We start from the raw sequence: 10,147 nt of genomic DNA, 5'->3' as shown, positions 1-10,147 counted from the left end.
AAGAGATTTTAAAAGCATAATAAATGCGATTTTAATCCAAACATACATCAGCTATTTTATTCGCTTCTGACTGCCCACTCACACCCACCCTGGTGAGCGACTTAGGACTCTTAAATCAATTTCAGGGAATTCCCCCTCCCCCTCCGTGTGCGCTTTCGGGAGGGGGAAGGGGGTCGGGCGTAATTTAGTACGTAAGTTACTCCTCTTGTTGAATAGGCAACTTCGGCGAACGGAGCATGTGCAACTGCGTATGTGGCACTGAATATGTACCATATATCCACGAATAGAGAGCTTGTGCCAGTAGACATGCGGTAAGTGGTCGTGTGCCATTGTCTATATATGCCAATTTCTGGCCGAGCCCCAAGAAATTGGTGCGTGCCACAGTGCCCCAAGGGGTGTAGAAGTCTTAAATGTATTTCGATAAGTGTCGTATCTCTCTGTGCATACGCGTCTCGTCAGCGCTCTCCCCTGCACAAATACCATGACATCGCCTTCGTGCGCGCGACGCATACGGAAGTTATTGTGTGTAATATGCTACTGCTGATTGATTGATTGATTGATTGATTGATTGAGTAACTTTTATTTTACAGTCCTGAAGAACGCGTATTAGCACGTCGCGGGCCGCTCCCACCTCGGGACCGACAGGCCTAGCCTACCAGCCGCATCGTGGGCCTGCTGGACAGCCCAACGTTGCTCAGCCAGGGGTGGGTTGCGGAGGGCCGCCTCCCACCTAGCTGAGCTGAGGTCAGGGCTTGCTGTAGAGATACATCCCCAGAGCATGTGCGAAAGTGTTGATCTATCCCCGCAAGCAGGGCACGCATCATCAGTGTAAATCTCCGGATATATCGCATATAACGTGAACAGGTTGGGATGCTTGGCGAAATTAGGTCATTGAGGTACTAGGACTGCGTTATTCCCCCCTGATATCTTCGGAAACATGACGTCTGTGCGGAATGTAATGGAAGGCCGAATCCAGAGGACGGAACAAGAGAGTGGGCCCTTCGGGACGTCTTTGGGGACAGCAGTCTTGGGGACCGCCTCTGAATGCCAGTTCCACGTTACTTGAGTGCAGTTCGATAGTTATGCGTATACCACTCAAGTTCACGTGCAAGTTTATGTGCAAGTTTTGGTGAGGAATTCTCCCGGTGTGACGTAGCAAGGGCAGCAAGTACCTAGGCCACGTTTCGTTTGCTAACGCCCTTGATGCCATTGCATACGGGCTTGTAACTTGTTTTATAGTATTTGCAGTGTTTGTTTTTTTGGTTTGTTATGTGTCATTTTTCATCTCGTTCTTTCTCTCTTTGTTTCCATTACTGAACAGTGGCGTGGGACGTTGGCGTAGCCGGTCTTAAAGAGGTCCATTTTTCAATTTTTTCTTCACCTAATAAATAATACGGGTGAATAATCTAAGTTTCATACTTTCTTGGGCTCGAACCCATGCCACAAAGCCCAGAAATAAATTTTCTAACTGTAATGCAGTTACGGCGTCTGCTGTTATAGAACACCAACGGAGTACCGATTTCATTACAGTTTGGTAGATCTACGAATCTTCGGGATAAACACTCCGTCATCTGCGATGCTTACCTTTTAAGGAAGTCTGCCTGTCCACGTTGTAGCGTTCTGATGTATTCAAGTGAATCGCACGCTTTCTTTGCAAAGTTTTTCACGACAGGTTAAGGGAATTTGCAGACGGCGCCAACACTTCCACATGCAGACGACGGAGGGCGCCGAGTTCACTCCGTCGCCGCGCGATGGCGGTGCGCGACGGCAGCACCTTTGCGGATCAATGATGGCGGCGCATGACGCGGCCCGCGCAGCAGACGTCTGGACGGCAAGGGAAGGAAGGGTGCGACAGAGAGGGGTTTCCTAGGGACTCCCTCCTCCTCCGCCTCCGAGACGGGATCGATAGGGGACGCCATGTTGGCGAGAGGGTGCTCACGGCGGCGTCAATCGATGTTGGCGCAGCAGGGTTACCACCGTCAACGACGCTGCAGCAGATCCGCTCAACCCCGCCGCCACGGTGAGTGAATGTAAGCCGGGACAGGCTTGCTGCCAACCCCGCTCGCCTCCCCGCCCCCCTGCCGAAAAAAAAAGAAAGAGAGAAAATGGTTCGAGGTGCGGGCCACCAAATCTCCCTTACGCCTCTGAGACGGGGTTCGGGACCCAGGTGTTATTCGAGGCCTCTGCGGCCAGCGGGAGACGGTGCATCCCTCGTTCGGCCGTAGGGAGTTCTTATTGGCGGAGGAGTTGACTTCTGTTTGACCCATCCACCCACCGCGCCAGATGACCGGGAACGACGATTTTGACCTCTGAAGTGTGGCCGAAGGCCCGGGTTGCGCCTCTTACGCGAGTCCGAGTTGTTGACGAGCGACGGGACACTTTGCCAAGCGTGTCGCCTTATAGCGTGGTGCTCGTGCGTGGACGGGGCAGCGACCCTCGCGGCGGACGAGGGCACTCGGCTTTTTCCTTCGCGAAGCCTCTCTCGTTACGAGTGTTAGCGAACGATTTGCCGCATAATCGCGACCAAAGGCGGCTAGCCGAGGGTCTTAGTTCGAGAGGACACTATTTGTTATGTCGCACGAGGCTTTCCCAGAGCCACCGGTGGCATGACAGTCAGCGCTGCGAAACGCGGCGTCGTATAGGTCACCGTGATCGAGTTGCCAGCGAGGGACGCGCGTGCAGGTTGTTGCTTCGAGATTTGCGACGCCGCTGATTCGCGAAAGTGACAGTGTGACCGTCTCGACGCTGGTTTCGCGGAATGCGCGCACTTGGCGACGTGGACTGGACGTCCGAACGTTTCGCAGCTGATTCGAAGGCGCATCGAGCAGCAGGCAAGTCGACGCTGCCTGTTGCCTTATCAATGCATTGTCTAGTGTTAGCTGTACCGACGTACAGAATGTTTGTTCCAGTGGGTCAGAATGGATTAGATGTTGCTCGTTTACGTTTTAGCTTACCACCGGGCTTCGAACCTTGACCTTACAACCGAATAGCTGTTGACTGCGTGGTCAGGAGGTACGTAGCACTTTGTTGAATGGCGGAGTGAGCCGCCGCACAATTTCAAGCCTTTAGGGCCATCTTTAAAGTGAGCTTCATAGTGCATTGACATTAATAGCGTTGACAGCTATGGTGGTGGACGATGTGACCGTTGAATCGCACCGAGACCTGTTTCCATACACGAGAAAGCAAATGAAGGTTGCTTCGTGTGAAAATATTGCGGATCTTTGTTCCGGAGCCATGCGTATTTTCGTTGCGACTCTGGTGCTAGTGAAAACTGACTAGAGTGAGTGGCTGCTGGTGAACCTTCGCTCTGCGGTCATCCACCAACTCTTCGCATTCACTTCATCGACATACAGCCTAGGTCACCAGAATGCATGTGTTTGCCTCGGACGCAACAGCGGTCCAGCCCACAAAGCCCTCCTCGGAGGTGTTTGTCAATTGATGGCCACGTCCACTAATGCGTTCGCCATTCTGATCGGCTGGTGCTTTCTCTCACTCACAGGTTCGTCGTACAAAAATGGTTATTGAACCCGAGCGCGCGTACGATTAGCGACAGTAATCGACAGTTGACGCAGCGATAATTGGTGGCGGGGACTAATTTGCCACCGACGTTTTAGTATTCGAAGAATTTGAGAGGCCTCTCGTTTGAGCCTGAATGGAACGTCCACCTGAGTATATCTGTCGCCTGCTGCAGTACGTTCAGTATTGGTCGAAAGTTTCCAAGCCGCTCAGCGTGCACGAACACGTTCACAAGGTGCCCTGTAACGCGACTTGCATTTGATTCTGAGAGCTCCAAGTTTCTGAGGAGGATAAGGAGCAACATTTCTCACCATCGACAGCTTGTGAGTGGCAAAACTACTTCACGAGCCCCACCACCCGTGTACACGTCAACGAGTTCGCGCACGCTGTGGCCTGAGGACTTTCGACGGGGGCTCTACGTAGCCTGACGAAGGAACTGAGTGATTGTGTTGGGTTTAGTGTCACTGTTTAGGGTCAGGAACGTACAAGCTGAAGAGTACACGCGCAACATTTTTACGCATAAGTAGCGGAAAAAAAGAGAAGGTATTGCGGAGCAATGAACAAAATAAATGTTTTGTGGGCTTCAGGTGGGAACGAAGAGAAACCGGGAGAAAAAGGAGCGTGTCTGATTGAGGTGTAATGTGCACGGAGATGTTGAGGTGCTGCTACGCTTCACTTTATTGACTTTATTTGCGCATAGGGTTATCGCGTTATGTCCTCTACAGCTATACGTCCCTTGTTTCTACGCATGGCCGGCTTTTACTGTTATTACTGTCGGGTTTCGATTCACGGGTACGGTTACCTAGTCTTCTTTGTCAGATGCCGAGGATAGGAAGATGTTGTGTGTAGAAAAGCAGGGATGGCACTTGGCACTGTCGGAGCTCTTTATTTGATTACGCGGTGCTTCCTTCAGATTTCTTTTTTTCCGCTTGCAGCTCTACAATTGACGAACCTCGTTTAGACGTAATCCTTATAGTGAATTCCAATGGCAGATTCGTAGTGGCCGACGAACTCTGCGCCGGAGCATTCCGCTACGGCGGAGGGGGCGGCAGAATGAAACGTGCGAGTGAAACGCAGGCACTCCCGACAGAGCAACCGGCAGGGGGCGCTAGCGGAGTTCCGCTTCCGAAAGCTCCCAGCTTTCGTGGTGCTTTTTTCGTCGTTTTCGTCCTTTTGGACTCGCACTCGCGCGCGCGGTGTGCTTAGAAGTTTCGTGTTTCTCTTCAGCATCCCGCGCTATAATGAAAGCCACACCGCATGCAGGTCTGCTTCTCTCGTCCGCCGTGATTGTGTGTCGGAAACATTGGACACACAGCGAAGCTTGCGATCAGTTCGCTGACGACACATAAAGGAATTAAATTATGGGGTTTTACGTGCCAAAACCACTTTCTGATTATGAGGCACGCCGTAGTGGAGGACTCCGGAAATTTCGACCACCTGGGGTTCTTTAACGTGCACCTAAATCTAAGTACACGGGTGTTTTCGCATTTCGCCCCCATCGATATGCGGCCGCCGTGGCCGGGATTCGATCCCGCGACCTCGTGCTCAGCAGCCCAACACCATAGCCACTGAGCAACCACGGCGGGTATGACGACACATCGAGACAGCCTGAAGTGCCTTCGGAACCGCATTGAATCAATAAAAGTAAGGGCTGTTTAAAATGCAAAATCCCGAAAAGAAGCCGTTGTTAACTCTTCATCCGAATACCGGCGAACGACGTCGTTGACGAAACGCGCAACTTTCAGTCCCTTGACCGGTGGCCGAAACATGATGTCGAAAGGTTGCTTGAATACGCTAGCTTCCGAAGCTTCTTTGTCGTGTGAGTCGCCGCAGGTCGATTCGGAACTTGAGCTAGATGAATCATTTGCTCCCCGCGCAGTAAAAGCGCAAGTTGACGATGCGAAGCACCCCTGATTTCTTCAGGAAGACCACGATTCGCGTTCACGGAGGCGCGCGCGCCATAGCGGTACGTTGGCCCTGGGTGGGCTGACCATCGAGCGACTTCCGGTCGACTCCACAAATTTTTGAGGAGTGGAGAGTGGTGCTCCGTGGAATGGATTTAGCGGCTCCCAATCCGCCAGTGACAGATACGGGAGGCACTCTCAATCTCCCAAAGGAATAGACTGCAGAAGGACTACTACCGGAGGCGCTCCGAATCTGCTATTGAAATTCGCCCATTAGACCTGTCGCATGTCACGGAGTCCTGCTCATCTTAAACACCGTCCCAGCGTGATTGCTGACGTCTCCCGACAATGCGTTTAAGTAGAGAGAACTCTCCGTCAGAGAACTGTTGACGAGCGTAGGGAGAACAAACTCGGCAAGGTTCATGAAGTTTGGGAGGTTAGGAGGGTTGCGAGCCATTCCCTCATGCAGCGGCTCTTCGATGGGGGCCTGTAAGTTTCGGGAGACCTTTATCCGGGACGAGTGGATGTCCCTACAGGGTGAATAAATCTGCGCGCAAGGGGATACTGACCCGACAGCAGTTAGAGAGCTTAGATATAAGCGCTTTGCATGATAACGCAACGCATAGAACGCAGCGAGCGCCACCAAAATATACCTCCGAAGAGAGCATAGAGCTACTATTGTCGTTTGGGTCACGTGTGTCCTCGATCTTGTCCTCGCGCTTGTGCTCGTGACACTTGTCAGACTCGTGCGATCACTGTATGAAGCCAGTTGCGAGCCTCTGCGCTCAGTGAGGGACAGATAGAGAATAGTTTGAGTTTGTTGAGGACGGCGAGTTTCCGTGGGCCCGTGCCAAGGGTTCTGATTGCACTTTGTCAATGCTGCACCAAAGACTGCCACAAGATGCCTTTGGTCCCCCTAGGTCTTCGCTCGAGTTAGCTATTCAGCAGTTAGTTTGGGCAACGTGAGTGCACTGGGTTGGGGTAACGGAAGTGGAATAGGGGTAAGAGGCGGGTGGGGGGAGGGGTCACGTCCATGACTATGTGCGATGTGTTTGAATAGCCGAAGGAAATGTCCAAACGCTCATTTTCCTCGTAAGCGCGTTCGCCAATTCCACCACCTTGGTCAAGGACTGGCAGCGGCACAGCTTATCATAGCCAGCATACTATCGTCGGAAAGCTGACTCGAAACTGTCTACGCTCGCCGCCCTGGTTCATCCAGCATTCGTATGATGATGGGAGCCCGTTTCGCATCGAACAACCTTCTGGTTAATTGTTTTAGGCCTAAAATGTCGACCCAAATTTGTTATGTAAACGCTAAAACCCCGATTTAAACCGTACCTGCCAACTCTCCCGAATGTTCCGCAAATGTTACGACTCTGGGCCCGTCCTGCGATTTTACGAATGTTGCATTAAGTTTTACGAAACGCCCATTCTGCTCCCGAAAAGAAAAAGAGGTTTTAAAGGTGTCATAAGATGAGGTAGCATAATTTTGCAAAAATAGTGTCTACAAGAAATGAATAGCGATTGTACCTATTTTCTTTCGTGACAGCGCAGGACGCCAAATACAAGAGGTGCAGTTGCTTCGAGCAAGTTTGTTCAGACAAGCTTCTGAAGGATGCGAATTGGGCAATAGCGAGTTCGCTGAAAAGTGATGCGGTAATGCACGTGTTGGTCTTGCCCTCTCTGCTATTCCAAGTTTGTTGCGTCTGGTATGCTGCGTCTAGAGGTAAATCACCGTTAATAAAATGCACATGTATCCCACAAGAAAGTGTGTACTCAGGGCAAACATTAAAAAAAAATGCAGCCTGTAACCCCCCTTCGCATGTCTGTGGCATTTTACGAATCTTAAGGTTCATTTGTTTGCAGGCTTGATTGAGACTCTATATCATCGTATTGTTTACAGAAAGTTACAAATGAGACTAACTCCTTAACTATGTGATATAGTCACCTGTGTCTAGTAAAGTGATTGTTCAGAAACCAAGACCAAAATAGCAAGCGACACGCATAATCAAAAGTGTTGGTATTTATTTTTGCATTTGAATTTAGAGAAGATGAAGTGGTTGTCACCGTAAAACTAACATAATGCGCAAAAAAAGAATGCTGAGCGACTGGCAGACAACATAACCGAACCACAAAGCGCAATAACAAAAGTTGCAGTCTATTTTATCCTTGAAGTCATGCGAAATTGTAATAAAGCATATGTACAGTCGAGAGCATAAGTCTAGAGAGCATGAACTTAACAAAAACTTTATATCATTTTGCCCAGCCATGCAGTTGTGTCGCGTTAGATTAGTCGAAGAGACACACGTAGGTTGCACCTCTTGATTTCAGCCTGCATGCAAAAAAAACGAACAAAAAAGTGGTTTCGTGGCACTGTGTTACCTAAACCTTTGCCCGTGACTGTACTGTCAATCATTCACACGGTTTTTGAACGACTTGTAGCCACTGAATTCCCTCCAGTGATTTTATTAGGAAACACTATAGCTAACAGGACGAATTTTTTCCGCCGAGATACACTGAACGAGCTTTACGAGCTAGTTCAGTGTTATTTGTGTTATTCGTTCAGCTCGTTATTTGTGGTCCAGCCATTGCGGAAAAGAAGATTGTTCGTGTATGCAACGTTCAGATGAAGACGGTGATAGAGGGTCTCCAGATCCCGTGGTAGACGTTGTGGTAGCCTTGATTGGAGTTCGGGTTCGATGTTGAATAAGAACTTGTAATTGCCTGAAGGTGAAGTCCATCGTCTGCGCCGTTCACTGAGTACATATCGCTTCGCCAAAGCTGGAGCATCACTTTTAAACCTTTAGACCTTTAAAAGTGATGTTCTTCACTGTCAAAGCCTGCGTTTTAGTGTGAGCGCAGCTGATTATACGGTAGACCAAGCAGTGCCTTTTTTGGTTGCGCTCATGTCGTTGGGAAGCTGAGCTGTTTATTCACTTTCACATTATAAAAGCTTTCGTAAGATGCTATGTGGTGTGCGAAGAGTTGGCGGTCACTGAAATCGTTTTCATTGGCATAGGTTGACCCCGACGGAGTTTGCATGCTGCATAGAGACCCGTGTGTATGAATAGCACTTTGAAGGAGCCTGCTTTAAATATGGTTCTTAATTCGTAACCATATTTGCTATGACCTAAAACTTGACCTTAACCAGGGCAGTGTATGCGGAGCAAAACAATTTAAGCTTCCATGTACTAAAAAATAAAGTTGCTGAAGAACTTCCTCTGAATTGCCTCTTGGTACAGGCGATCCTTGAAAGAGCGAGAGAGAGAGAGAGAGAGAGAGAGAGAGAGAGAGCGACATAATAAACAAACTTTTTGATGAGTGATACATGGCCGACCTACTACGTCGGATTAACAGCGTGCAGGATCGGCCAGGAAATGGGCGGCGTGACGAAATAGGGTCTTAGGGTGCCTTAATTCTGAACTAAATCCATAGGCGGAGTCCTTTTGTGACGTGCAATAACTTATCGCTGCTGTCACCTTTGAATTACTTAAAGTACTGTTTTCTTTACTGGGTTACCAGCTTGCCATTTGTGAAAGAGTGGCAAATTTCAGGTGCATTTAATTTCTTGACAAATTGGTTTGTTAGTGGGATTTCGAATGTAATTTGCTAAACCAGGCACCTGACAGCTTGCGTGCTCACGTGTTTGTTTAGCAAATGCCAAACACAAATCCAAACAACCATGTCTGAAAGACAGCAAACTTTGCATCGAGGAAGAGTGTGCAGAGAAGTTGTGTACAGGAGTGACGGCGGTTCTTGTAATGCCTAATAGCAGCATGCTGAACAAGCTTGACGCGTCTGGAAAACAACTAGCGAAGCGTGGCACGTGACCAAAGCGCGGGACTCCCGTGCCAGCTGTTATGATCGCGTACCGCGCCTTTACCTTCTCCCGAAATTTTAAAGAAATTTAAGAAAATCCGAGACCGGGAAACAGCGCAGTTGATGATGGAGAGATGGGATGATGGAGAAGAAGTCAGCCATGAAAATATCTCGAACAACAAAAAATAAAATGAAAAGAGATAAGCTTTATTATATAATTCGATGTGCCGCAGTACTGGCTGTACGAATCCAGGTGAAGGTGCATGATTCTCTGGACGAGGTACTTTGGGAGAAAAATTGTCCGTGTCAACTACTCCTCTGTAGCGTCTGGAAATAGCACAGTGACTGTTTGAGCACCTTCTGTTATAATGTCAAAGTGGGTGCATACAGGTGAACAATTTTGTATTTACTCAGTCGAATGTCTTGAGTTATAAAGGTCCACTCCTGCAACTTTAATTTCATTGCGGACCATCTGAGCGGGTAGCTAGCAGGCAACAGATCAGGTGCTCGTAAACTGCAATAAAAGTGACTAAAATCTGCAGCGTTGTGCATTGATGCTCCAGATAATATGTTTCGGCGTTCTGCAAAATGCAGCGTGTAAAACTGTAGCCTGAATAGCGATGCATTTCCCGACACGTGTCCAGCCTGTATTTCTTAACAACTGGTCCTAAGCACAAAGTTTCAAGCAAACTGGCATGCTATAAACACCGGCTTGACTTCCAGTCTGCGGTTGGAACACTCTGCCTAACGAGCATACTGATAAATCTAATTAGTAAACCTTCATTCATCATTGATGCTACTGCCACACAGCATTCGGTATTCCTAACTCTATTTGGTTATTAGTAAAATGACTTAGCATAAATGTGGCTCCTTGGAATAAAATTTAACTGCTGTCAGTTGGGCCATTA

At 48.9% G+C, this 10,147-nt stretch overlaps 1 protein-coding gene across 4 annotated transcripts in view; it reads left to right on the top strand.

The window, feature by feature from the left end:
- Positions 1-10,147, top strand: part of LOC139049090 (regulator of G-protein signaling 7-like) — an 88,465-nt gene that overhangs the window by 54,400 nt on the left and 23,918 nt on the right. The window contains exon 1 of one of the 4 annotated variants that reach the window (XM_070524303.1): positions 1,719-2,020. The exons of 1 other annotated variant lie outside the window; for it this stretch is intronic. The gene's annotated coding sequence lies outside the window, so the exon portion shown is untranslated. Of the gene's footprint in view, positions 1-1,718; positions 2,021-10,147 lie in introns of those variants that run through there. 2 more of the 4 variants (XM_070524301.1, XM_070524304.1) reach the window with 2 other exon arrangements.

Source organism: Dermacentor albipictus, chromosome 8 (genome assembly GCF_038994185.2).
Source record: "Dermacentor albipictus isolate Rhodes 1998 colony chromosome 8, USDA_Dalb.pri_finalv2, whole genome shotgun sequence".
NCBI lineage: Eukaryota > Metazoa > Arthropoda > Arachnida > Ixodida > Ixodidae > Dermacentor > Dermacentor albipictus.
This window is presented reverse-complemented; position numbering and strand designations above follow the sequence as displayed.